Raw genomic sequence first — 13,674 nt, forward strand, 5'->3', positions numbered from 1 at the left:
AACCTTCACTGCAACAGACAAGGCAGTAGGCATTCTGCTTCTCGGCTGTAAATCTGCTCGCAGCAAATCACAGATCTCAACTTCTCTGCAGAAACGCAATCAGCCTCGCTCATGTCCAGGTACGAACGCCTGGCTCGAAATTGCCGACGTGGGTAAGGTCTCCTGCCCATCAGCCTACGTGCTATGACGTTCCTGGTGCGGTGAGCTCTAATCAATTCTCTCCTGTGCAGTGAATTGATAGAGAACCATTGCATAATCCATGGTGTTGATAATGCAGCACCCATACTTGAAGTACAAATTAAACTTTTAAACTTTTAATCTTGCTGGCTGGCTGGCTCTCCCTCCCGGTGCTTTGTACGCCGCCCCTATCTCCTGGCCGAACGGCCTAACTCTTCTTCAGCTTAGAGCCTGCTGCTGCTGCCGGGCCGTTCTGACGTCACCTCACGCCGCCCCTATCCCTTGGCCGAATGGCCTAACTCTTCTTTGGCTCGGAGCCCGCTGCTGCCGCCGCCAGATTGTACTGCCATCTCCTCACGCCGCCCCTATCCCCTGGCCGAACGGCCGAACTCTTCTTCGGCTCAGAGTCTGCTGCTGCCGCCAGATTGTACTGCTGTTAATGTCGCCTCACGCCGCCCCTATCCCCTGGCTGAACGGCCGAACTCGTAAACAGCTCACTGCCTGCTGCTGCTGCTTCAGACAGGTAGGAAAATTAAATGTATTTTTTATTTGCTTTATTTTTCAATTATTATTCATGATGGCTCTTTATTTGTAGAAGTGAACTGTTAAATGCTTGTAAAATTCCCTAACTTCACTCTAACTTCCCCCGGCCCCCCCGCCATCCCGCCATCTCTCGTTCTCTACGCCTGATTTATAAGTGCAGGCAAGGTTTTTCTGAGGGTACAAAAATCTACACTTACTCCGTAAGTTTTCGCTGTCTAAACTTGCAAAACAGGCGTAAGTGGCTGGACATGCCCCATTTTGAAAAAAAAAACTGTTCTAAAATTCTAACTCACTAGAACTGGAGCAAATTAAATGCCGAGAACTGCAATTTCTAAGCTGCTCCATTCTAAACTAATTGCTCCAAAAAAATATGAGCAAGTCAAACTGAAAATTGAGCCCAATTTTGTTCGGTTGAATCACATGTTTTGAATGAGAAAGACTACACAGCAGTTAATATTTGTATTGCTAGAACAATAACCTAAATTGATCTTGGTTTTTAAAACCTGCTCCGATTACTAAAAATGTTATTCGAAAAAAAGACCAATTACTGTAGATTGATGATCTCAAAACTTTATTACTGATGCTATTGTGGCTCAATGGGTAGCACAATTGCCTCTGAGTCAGAAGGTTGTGGGTTCAAGTCCCACTCCAGAGACTTGAGCATATAAATCTAGGCTGACGCTCCAGTGCAGTACTGAGGGAGTGCTGCACTGTCGGAGGTGCCGTCTTTTGGATGAGACATTAAACCGAGGCCCCATCTGCCCCCTCAGGTGGACGTAAAAGATCTCATGGCACTATTTCATAGAAGAGCAGGGGAGTTAACCCTGGTGTCCTGGTCAATATTTATCCCTCAAACAACATAACTAAAATGGGTTATCTGGTCATTATCACATTGTTGTTTGTGGGAGTTGGCTGCTGCAATTTCCCACATTACAACAGTACTTCATTGTCTGTAAAGAGACGTCCGGTGGTCACTAAAGGCACTATATAAATCCAAGTCTTCTTTCTATGAAATGAGAGACTGAGGACTCAATTTTCCCCAGTGATTAGCGCCGTATTTTTGGAGCAGGCTGCTCTTTTTGGCCTAAGTTGAAAAACTACAGTTTACCCAATCAATTTGCACCAGCGTAACTCAGTTAGTGACGATTTTTTTAGGTCAGTTTATTTTTCAGCCAAAAGGGGCGTAACCAGCCACCTACGCCAATTAGGGAATTGTGGCCAGCTGAGAGTTACTCCAGTTCTGCTTAGGCCAACGTATGTGGCCTCTGCTGTAAAACCTTCCCGAGAGTTAAGAAAGGAGGTGGTACTCAGTAAGATAATGGGACTAAAGGCAGATAAATCCCCTGAACCTGATGGCTTGCATCCTAGGGTCTTAAGAGAAGTAGTGGCAGGGATGCACTGGTTGTAATTTACCAAAATTCCCTGGAATGTAGGAAGGTCCCAGCAGATTGGAAAACTGCAAATGTAACGCCCCTATTTAAAAAAGGAGGCAGACAAAAAGCAGGAAACTATAGACCAGTTAGCCTAACATCTGTGGTTGGGAAAATGTTGGAGTCTATTATTAAAGAAGCAGTAGCAGGACATTTGGAAAAACATAATTCAGTCAGGCAGAGTCAGCATGGATTTATGAAGGTGAAGTCATGTTTGACAAATTTGCTGGAATTCTTTGAGGATGTAACAAACAGGGTGGATAAAGGGGAACCAATGGATGTGGTGTATTTAGACTTCCAGAAGGCATTTAACAAGGTGCCACATAAAAGGTTACTGAACAAGGTTCATAGGGTTGGGGGTAATATATTAGTATGGATAAAGGATTGGCTAACTAGCAGAAAACAGAGAGTCGGGATAAATGGTTCATTCTTGGGTTGGCAATCCGTAACTAGTGGGGTGCCGCAGGGATCAGTGCTGGGACCCCAACTATTTACAATCTATATTACACTTGGTCCCTTCTTCCAAGTCGTTAATGTAGCCAAGTTTGCTGACGATACAAAGATGGGAGGAAAAGCAATATGTGAGGAGGACACAAAAAATCTGAAAAAGGACATAGACGGGCTAAGTGAGTGGGCAAAAATTTTACAGATGGAGTATAATGTAAAGTGTGGCAGAAAAAAATCAAAGAGCAAGTTATTATTTAAATGGAGAAAGATTGCAAAGTGCTGCAGTACAGCGGAAGCTGGGGGTACTTGTGCATGAAACACAAAAGGTTAGTATGCAGGTACAGCAAGTGATCAGGAAGGCCAATGGAATCTTGGCATTTATTGCAAAGGAAATGGAGTATAAAAGCAGGGCAGTCTTGCTACAGTTATACAGGGTATTGGTGAGGCCACACCTGGAATACTGCGTGCAGTTTTGGTTTCCATATTTACAAAATTATATATTTGCTTTGCAGGCAGTTCAGAGAAGGTTCACTAGGTTGATTCTGGAGATGAGGGGGTTGACCTATGAGGTTAGGCCTCTACTCATTGGAATTCAGACGAATGAGAGGTGATCTTATCGAAACATATAAGATTATGAGGGGGCTTGACAAGGTGGATGCAGAGAGAATGTTTCCACTGAAGGGGGAGACTAGAACTAGGGGGCATAATCTTAGAAAAGGGGCCAGCCATTTAAAACTGAGATGAGGAGAAATGTATTTTCTCAGAGGGTTGTAAATCTGTGGAATTTGCTGCCCCAGAGAGCTGTGGAAGCTGGACATTGAATAAATTTAAGACAGAGATAGACAGTTTCTTAACCGATAAGGGAATAAGAGGTTATGGGGAGCGGGCGGGGAAGTGGACCTGAGTCCATGATCGGATCAGCCAAAATCGTATAAAATGGCGGAGCAGGCTCGAGGGGCCATATGGCCGCCTACTGCTCCTATTTCTTATGTTCTTATGTAAATCGGCGCAGATAAGGAAATCGGCGCAGCAGCAGCCCGGACACACTAAAAGAATTGAAAAACACACAGCAGCAACTTACCTCCAACCCCGTCTGAAGGGTCCCATTCTCAGTCCCTGGTTCAGAGTGAGAGAGAAAAAAAGAGAGAGATGCTATGAGTTTTCAATTCTTTAATGTGTCGGGAAGTATGCCAAAAAAATGCTTTGGCGAAAATTGAACCCTGAGTTAGCAACCTACTAGTTTTATCAGGCAAAGTTATCACAGTGCCACAGAACTCAACAATTAAAGGTGAAGAGAGATGGTGTGGATCTTTTATAGATAAGTGAAATATTTGGTGGGTTCCTACTTTAAATTTCTATTGCCTCTACTAGAGCTGTCCGGGAGAATAGTGAATTTATAGAGTTCTGGAAATCTCATCTTATATGCACTTCTACCAAATAGTTCTAATTGAACACAACTTTTCAAGAAAGCTATAGTCAACGTACTTGAAAATGTTGACCTGTAGGCATATGCCAATTCTCATTACAATAGCCTCCGTTAGAAGCCTGTGGTGTTTCCAGACAATCTATTTTCTGCTCATTCTATTAATGTAAAAATGTTGCATTGATTATCTGAACAATTGTTTGTACCATTTGAGAAGAGACGCTATCTTGCTGTAATTAGTTTGTGCCACATAATTGTATACGCAGCCAGTAAAAATCAGTTTTAATGAGTATTGAAGAAAGGAGGGTTGATAATCTAATTATAGTTTGTATTAGATTATGACTAACACATTTGCCAAGTATGTCACAGTGGATTGTCAACTAAAGGGTATAAATAAACTAAAATTAAGAACTATAAAAGCCCAACTTCCCTATAAGGTCTCAAATTCCATTTACAAACAGATAATTTTTAGAAAACAAAATGATAAACTGCACTTTTTGATGCCTCAAAATTACCATTAATATACATATGTGGGGCCAAATTATAATCTGAATTAAAATATCAACCACTAAGTTTCATTGTTAGGCTATTTGTGAATTCTCCTCTTTCTCTCTCTCTCTCTCTCCATCCCGCCATCCCCTCCTCCCCCATCTAATATAATTTTTCTTAAGTATATTTTAGAAGCACATTAATAGTACTTTTTTTTGTAGTTTAAACATCTGAGATTGAGAAATTATATACTTGGTGCTGTTATCAAAGTGGTCTCATTCTAAATCCCAATGGTAGTGTGAAAAGAAACTACCTCTTTGAAATAAAGTAGATTGTGGTGGAATTTTATCCAACACCAATGCCATGATAGCTTGCTCGTGTAGGCTAACAATCAAAAATCATATCTGCATTATTTTCATAGTGGGAGGAAAAGAGAGAGGGAACATCCCAGTATTTTTAGTTTGTGTGGTTTTGCATCCCAATATTGCACGTTTCAAGTTTAAGTATGGGTTTGGGATGCAAAATCATCTTGCCTCTGCAATTTTGAGTATTGCCAACCAGCTGGGTTTTCTAATTGAACTACAGTTTAACATACTTTGCCAGCTCAAAGTCGATGAAAATATTTTCCTCGGTTTATAGTCCTACATGGGAGTGGAACTTGCCTATTTTCTTTGTTCTTCCTCCCCCCCCACACCCCCCACCCCACTCCACCTCCCCAGTTGATTTAGTTCCCATTGGATAGCAAATTAGTATAATTGATTGTAAATAGTCTTTGTACTTCAAGAGAAATTAATCATTCAGATATTTTATGAGAAATCTGGATAATAATTTACTAATAAGCAGATGCGCAGGGAAAAAAAGCAAAATGGCACTGTCCATATGAAGAAACATTGCCAAATTAAAGCTAGGTTTATTGTGGTGACGATAAAAGGGACAATTTTTAAATTGATCCAGGTTTTTAACTTTACTCTTGATTCTAGCTTATTTCTGAACAGAGCAGAATATGTAATATAATAACAGCAAGAACAGAAATGACAGAAGGTCAAAGAGTGAGTGAATGAAGACAATCGTTTTTTTTGGTGGTGATGATTGTGGGAAGAATGTTGACCAAACATCAGGAGAACTCGCAACTCTTTGGAAGAGAACTTTGAGATCTTTTGTCTACGGAAAGAGGCAAATGGGGCCTTGGTTTAAGATCTGGTCCAAAAAATGGTACAATTGCATTTTTGTGTTTTTTTTTTAGCCTTGACATTTTTGCCTGCCCTGTTGCTCTCCTAGCCCTAGATCCCTGTGTCCTCGGGTGCTTTTTCTTATCCTGACACCGAGGTAAGTTCCACAGCATCCCCAGGCTAACAAACAGAAAGCACTCTTTATTTTAAATTGCTTTAGCTAACAGTTCTATACAATGTCTCTCTTCAAGATCTTTACCGTCTTTGAAATGCAGTGAAATAGCGACATAGTTTTAGTCAGTAACCTCAAAAAAATGCATGTTTACAGTAGGTTAGCTTAGCTAGCTCCTCCAGTGTAATAGAAAAAAAGTCATGACTTTTTCTATACTAAGCTAAATTTGAATTCATAGAAACATAGAAAATAGGTGCAGGAGTAGGCCATTCAGCCCTTCGAGCCTGCACCACCATTCAATCAGATCATGGCTGATCGTTCACCTCAGTACCCATTTCCTGCTTTCTCTCCATACCCCTTGAACCCTTTAGCCATAAAGGCCATATCTAACTCCCTCCTGAATATATCCAATGAACTGGCATCAAGAACTCTAAGCGGTAGGGAATTCCACAGGTTAACAACTCTCTGAGTGAAGAAGTTTCTCCTCATCTCAGTCCTAAATGGCTTACCCCTTATCCTTGGACAGTGTTCCCTGGTTCTGGACTTTCCCAACATCAGAAACATTCTTCCTGCATCTAACCTGTCCAGTCCCGTCAGAATTTTTTATGTTTCTATGAGATCCCCTCTCATCCTTCTAAACTCCAGTGAATACAGGCCCAGTCGATCCAGTCTCTCCTCATATGTCAGTCCAGCCATCCCAGGAGTCAGTCTGGTGAACCTTCGCTGCACTCCCTCAATAGCAAGAAAGTCCTTCTTCAGATTAGGAGAACAAAACTGAGCACAATATTTCAGGTGAGGCCTCACCATAGCCCTGTACGACTGCAGTAAGACCTCCCTGCTCCTATACTCAAATCCCCTAGCTATGAAGGCCAACATACAATTTGCCGCCATCACTGCCTGCTGTACCTGCTTGCCAACTTTCAATAACTGATGAACCATGAGATCCAGGTCTCGTCGCACCTCCCCTTTTCCTAATCTGCCGCCATTCAGATAATATTCTGCCTTCGTGTTTTTGCCCCCAAAATGGATAACCTCACATTTATCCACGTTATACTGTATCTGCCATGCATTTGCCCACTCACCTAACCTGTCCAAGTCACCCTGCAGCCTCTTAGTGTCCTCACAGCTCACACCGCCACCCAGTTTAGTGTCATCTGCAAACTTGGAGATATTACACTCATTCCTTCATCTAAATCATTGATGTTTATTGTAAAGAGCTGAGGTCCCAGTACTGAGCCCTGCGTCACCCCACTAGTCACTGCCTGACATTCTAAAAAGGACCCATTTATCCCGACTCTCTGCTTCCTGTCTGCCAACCAGTTCTCTATTCATGTCAGTACATTACCCCCAATACCATGTGCTTTAATTTTCACACCAATCTCTTGTATGAGACCTTGTCAAAAGCCTTTTGAAAGTCCAAATACATCACATCCACTGGTTCTCCCTTGTCCACTCTACTAGTTACATCCTTAAAAAATTCTAGAAGATTTGTCAAGCATGATTTCCCTTTCAAAATCCATGCTGACTTAGACCGATCCTGTTACTGCTTTCCAAATGCGCTGCTATTTCATCTTTAATAATTGATTCCAACATTTTCCCCACTACTGATGTCAGGCTACCCAGTCTATAATTACCTGTTTTCTCTCTCCCTCCTTTTTTTAAAAGTGGTGGTACATTAGCTACCCTCCAGTCCATAGGAACTGATCCAGAGTCGATAGACATGTTGGAAAATGATCACCAATGCATCCACTATTTCTAGGGCCACTTCCTTAAGTACTCTGGGATGCAGACTATCAGGCCCCGGGGATTTATCGGCCTTCAATCCCATCAATTTCCCTAACACACTTTCCCACCTAATAAGGATATCCTTCAATTCCTCCTTCTCACGAGACTCTCTGTCCCCTAGTACTTCAGGAAGGTTATTTGTGTCTTCCTTCATGAAGACAGAACCAAAGTATTTGTCCAACTGGTCTGCCATTTCTTTGTTCCCCATTATAAATTCACCTGAATCTGACTGCAAGGGACATACGTTTGTCTTCACAAAGGGATTAGCTTTCTCTGTGCTACATGTTTTAAGGTGTCCATGTCGCATTCCTTGTCTGGAGAAAAGTCTGGTTGTGCCAGTGAGGAAAAAGCACTCTCATTTAAGAACATAAGATAAGAAGAAATAGGTGCAGGAGTAGGCCATTTGACCCTTTGAGCCTGCTCCGCCATGCAACATGTTCATGGGTGATCTACCTCAACTTCATCTTCCCGCACTATTCCCATATATCCCTTAATTCCCAAAAATGTATCAACTTCTGTCTGGAATATACTCAACCACTGAGCACCCACAGCTCTCTGGGGTAGAGAATTCCAAAGATTCATAACCCTTTGAGTGAAGAAATATCTCCTCATCTCAATCCTAAATGGCTGACCTCTTCTCATAGGACAATCCCCTCTTCCGAGGAACCAGTCATAGAAACATAGAAAATAGGTGCAGGAGTAGGCCATTCGGCCCTTCGAGTCTGCACTACCATTCAATAAGATCAAGGCTGATCATTCCCTCATCACCCCTTTCCTGCTTTCTTTCCATACCCCTTGATCCCCTTAGCTGTAAGGGCCATATCTAACTCCCTTTGTTGCACTCCCTCTAAGGCAAGTATGTCTTTCCGAAGGTAAGAAGAGAGAACTGTACATAGCACTCCAGGTGTAGCCTCACCAATGCCCTGTATAATTGCAGTAAGAATTCTTTACTCTTAGCTAACATACCATTTACGAGGATGTTGCCGGGAGTGGAGAATCTAAGCTATGAGGACAGATTAGATAGGCTGGATTTATTTTCATTAGAACCGGAGGCTGAGGGGAGGCCTAATTGAGGTGTATAAAATTATGAGGGGCCTAGATACAGTGGATAGAAAGGCCCTTAGCAGAGAGGTCAACAACCAGGGAGCATAAATTTAAAGTAATTGGTAAAAGGTTTAGAGGGAAATTGGGGGGAAATTTCTTCACGCAGAGGGTTGTGGGGATCTGGAACTCGCTGTCTGAAAGGGTAGTAGAGGCAGAATCCCTCACCACATTTAAAAAGTACCTGGATGTGCACTTGAAGTGCTGTAACCTGCAGGGTTACAGACCTAGAGCTGGAAAGTGGGATTAGGCTGGATAGCCTCTTGTTGGCCAGCACAGACACAATGGGCTGGAATGGCCTCCTTCTGTGTGGTAAACTTCTATGATTCTATGATTTGATTTTCTAATTGCTTGCTGTACCTGCGTGTTAACTTTCTGTGATTCATGTACAAGGACATCCAGATTCCTCTGAATGCAAACATTTCCCAGTCTCTCACCATTCAAAAATATTCTCCTTTTCTCTTTTTCGTACCAAAGTGGATAACTTTACGCTTCCCCATCTTTTATTCCATTTGCCATGTTCTTGTCCACTCAGCCAACCTGTCTATGGGCTAGACTTTCCCCAACAGCCCTCAACACCCGATTGCCCGCTGAGAAGCACCACTAACGTTCGGCGAGAAAAGCTGGTGAGCATTTCCATTTTTAAGTGTAAAGTAAGTAAAATGAATCGCCTGGTGAGAAAATGGGCATTGCACATTCATTGTCGGCGGTTTTCTTGGCGGGTAAGTGGAAAGTTAGCAACATGGGCGGTCGTTACCGAATGGACGGTAAGTACAAAAATTTAGTCTGAGGCTGCGTTTGGGCCTAGGAAGGGAGGAAATCTTTTAAAAAAATTTAATTTAAAAAAATAAATAAATAAAAATGTACAAAGCATTCCGAAGACAGTTTTAACCCTAATCGCCATTTAAAAATGTTTTAAAAATAATTAAAGAACCTTTAACTTACCTTTCTTTGCAGGGTCCCCTCTTACCGCCCTGTAAACGCAGCTTTTACAGGCCGGTTCTCACAGTGATCTGGAAGTCGGCGGTTTGAGGCCAAACTTATGCCCTGGCGGTTGTTCTCAGTGTTGCACATGGGTGGTTTGGTCCCGGCGGGCGATTTCAAATGTGGCCGATACCAAGGCAAAAACTTACGTAGAAACTCTCACCGGGCGGAAAACCAGCTGTAACGCCGAGAAAATCGCCGACAATGAAGCCGAAAGTTTAGCCCTATATCTCTCTGCAGCCTCTTTGCATCCTACTCACAGCTTACTTTCCCACCTAACTTTGTATCATCAGCAAACTTGGATATGTTACACTCAGTTCCTTCATCTAAGTCATTAATATAGATTGTAAATAGCTGAGGCCCAAGCATTGATCCTTGCGGTACCCCACTAGTTACAGCCTATCAACCTGAAAATGTCCCGTTTATTCCTACTCTCTGATTTCTGTCCATTAACCAATTCTCAATCCATGCCAATATATTTTCCCCAATCCCATAAGTCCTAATTTTATGCAATAGCCTCTTGTGTGGCACCTTATACAATGCTTTTTGAAATTCCTAATACACTGCATCCACTGGTTTCCCCCTTATCCATCCTACTAGTTACATCTTCAAGAACTCTAACTGATTTATCAGACAAGATTTCCCTTTCATAAAACTATGTTGACTCTGCTTAATCATATTACGATTTTCTAAGTGCCCTGTTAACACGTCCCTAACAATAGATTCTAGCATTTTGCCTCCTACTGATATTAGATGAGCTGGCCTGACTACTGCAAAGGAGCTGTTTGAACTTCAAAAGGAAAAGATAACAAATGTTCTAATATTCAGTTTTCTATTCACTGTGCATCCACCAGAGGAAGGTGTGGATTGAACTCCATAAGGAAGAAGTTTGTGTATATACCACCAGAGATTTATTTCCGGTTAATATTTTTGAGAGATACTGTTTGGACTTATTTTACGTGATCAACACAATCGGTTTGATCCAAGTTTATCTATTGTGTTGTATCTTGTGTTGGACAGTAGTCTTAGCTTGTAGGTGGAGGTGTAATATTTTCTGCCGACCTGAGATAGCTGCAGAACCTGGTGAATGTCCGACATATTCTCCAGTAAGCAAGCTACTCCAATTTGGGTTAATTCTTGGATTTGGACTGGCAAACCCAAACCAAGTATAAAATAGATATGTGTTTCAGTTCATGTGAGGCTCTGCTAATTGATAATTGTCTAGCTGTTAACACAAGCATAAGTATTGGAGGATGGGACAACCTTGGATCTAACCTGGAGACGGCGAAGTTTGAACAGGTTCCAATTGGTTCTATAGTTTAGTTCCACTCCAACGGGGAACTTGTTGAGAGTGAGATGAAGCATTGCAGCAAGGAAGATCGAGAAGAGCGTTGGTGCAATGACACAGCCCTGCTTGACCCCGGTCCGGATGTGGAATGGGTCTATGATGGATCTGTTGGTTAGGATCACGGCTTGCAAGTTATCGTGGAGCAGGCGAAGGATGGTGACAAACTTTTGGGAGCAGCCGAAACAGAGGAGGACGCTTCATAGTCCTTCATGGTTGACAGTGTCAAAGGTCTTTGTGAAGTCAAAGAAGGCCATGTACAATGGTTGATGCTGTTCCCTACATTTCTTTTGTAGTTGTCGCGCAGTGAAGATCATGTCCGTTGTACCCCTTTGTGTACCCCGCTTGATCAGCTCCGTTGGGTGGGCCACATCATCCACATGCCCTACACGAGACTCCCTAAGCAATCACTCTACTCGGAGCTCTGACATGGCAAGTGTGCCCCAGGTGGGCAGAGGAAACGTTTCAAGGACACCCTCAAAGCCTCCTTGATAAAATGCAACATTCCCACCGGCACCTGGGAATCCCTGGCCCAAGACTGCCCAAAGTGGAGGAAGAGATCCGGGAGGGCTGAGCATCTCGAGTCTCGTCGCCAAGAGCATACAGAAATCAAGTGCAGACAGCGGAAGGAGCGTGCGGCAAATCAAACTCCCCATCCACCCTTTCCTTCAACCATTGTCCCACCTATGACAGAGACTGTAATTCCCACATTGGACTGTACTGCCACCTGGGAACTCACTTTTAGAGTGGAAGCAAGTTTTCCTCGTTTTCGAGGAACTGCCTACGATGATGATGAAGTATTGGAGGAAGTTTAAAGTATGACGGAGTTCTGTACCTATTCATTTTAATCTGGTCGTGAATAAATAAGTGGTAGCGCCTTTGTACGTCTCAAGCCTTTAAATGGCTTCATACAATTCATCCGTTTTGAAGTGCTGTGAATTGTTTGGGCAAACCAATGAGCTGTCGGCAATAAAACCTGCATGCATGATTTTTCTGTTTGTATTTTCTGTGCGGTTTTCCAAGTGAAGGATTGAAACTTAGGCACTCAATACTAATCCCAAATCAGATGCAGCATGGTTTGTCCACCCTAACAATGTGCCTTAACCCCGATTTCAGAAGAGAACCTCTGCTGCACTAGTTTTTTTAAATTCCCTCACGCGCACCAGACATCCTTGCTGTCCATCTTAACAAGGTTGCTAGTTGGTATTGGAATTTTGGGTTATTCTGTTTTTGCAGTAATTGGATCGAGACTTCTCAAACTTGTCTTGCGTGGATCCCTTCCAGCCATTGCAGACAAATCTTCTGGTTGAAGGACAGTTGCTAATCCACCGCACTATCTAGTCTTCTGCAATCCTCCTTTCATACATATTGCATTTATTTTACATATTGCTTTTCAATAGTGAACTATTTAAGCATGCTCAAGACAGCAAGTAAAAATTAGAATCCAGTTCAGAAAAATGTTACATTTTTGTGTCTGCTTAAACTAACTGCACAATCTAGAAAGGCAAATCCAATGGAATGTAAATTTGCAGATCAATGTGGTTTGTAGTATTAGGGTTGTGGTAGAACTAACCTTTTATTCTCATCCTCAGTAAAAATACAAATAACACTGTTTTGGTTTGCTATTTCTACAAAATTACTTACCATGATAACTACCACAAAAATTGTAGCAAGCTGGAAGTTTTGCATTCTGGTATATGTTACCTTGATGCAAGCTGATCTTGCTGCACAGTCCTGGGTGGGTTTAATTTATAAATGAGCAAGGAAGATCATAAAGATATAGGAAAGTTGAATAATTAAAAAATATTGAACATGATTAAATTCTGTATTAGGCATCCAGTTTGGAAAGAGACCATCTATGCAAAATGATCATGAAGAAAGAAATGGCAGGACAAAAAGTAGACAAAGGAAAAATAAGACAGGAATCAAATAGCAATAATACATGGCAGGCAACATTGGCACGTGGCCATCTAACTTTAGATATGAGGGCGATTCTTGAATAATGATTGCAGCTACGGTGGTAGTTTTATGTTCATTCAGGGGTTACGAACATGCGAACAATGACGGACTGGTAAAGACAATTGGGTCAATCCACCTGTCCTACACAATTGCGATACCTTGTAATATTGACAATGGGCTCAATTTTCACCGAGCCTGATTTCTGGCATACTTGCCCGAGTTGCGCCGCTTCATTACGTGAGTAGATACGCCAGGAAAAAATCTTTGTAGTTTCCCCGATGTTTGGCCTCCACTCTGCAGCCGCACAGTGTGGCCAGTCGCCTCCGGAGGGGGAGGGGTGGGGGGCGGTGGAGCCTGCGGTCTGCGTTGAAAAAAAGGTGCCGGGACTTCTGTGCATGCGCAGTAGAAAAAAGTGACGTTCCTGATGTCTCTGAAATGGCTGCACATGCGCAGTAGCGCTCCGAGTTGGCAATAGGCCATTTTTAAAGAGCAGCTTGTGTGTGTGTGTGTGTGTGTGTGTGTGTGTGTGCCAGAAGGAGTGCTGTGTTTAGAAAAGTCCCAGCTGAATATAGAAGCAGTGCTGTGTGTGTCTCAGAGCATTGAAAAAGTGCTGTTTGTGTCAGAGAACAGCTGCAGCAGTACAAGATGCA

The 13,674-nt window shown here is 42.5% G+C and overlaps 1 protein-coding gene across 3 annotated transcripts in view; it reads left to right on the forward strand.

Annotated features, from left to right (window-relative positions):
• The window catches only part of samd12 (sterile alpha motif domain containing 12), a 394,516-nt gene that overhangs the window by 94,045 nt on the left and 286,797 nt on the right, over positions 1 to 13,674 (forward strand). The window lies entirely within an intron of this gene.

The sequence above is a fragment of the Pristiophorus japonicus genome, chromosome 1 (assembly GCF_044704955.1).
Source record: "Pristiophorus japonicus isolate sPriJap1 chromosome 1, sPriJap1.hap1, whole genome shotgun sequence".
Lineage (NCBI taxonomy): Eukaryota > Metazoa > Chordata > Chondrichthyes > Pristiophoridae > Pristiophorus > Pristiophorus japonicus.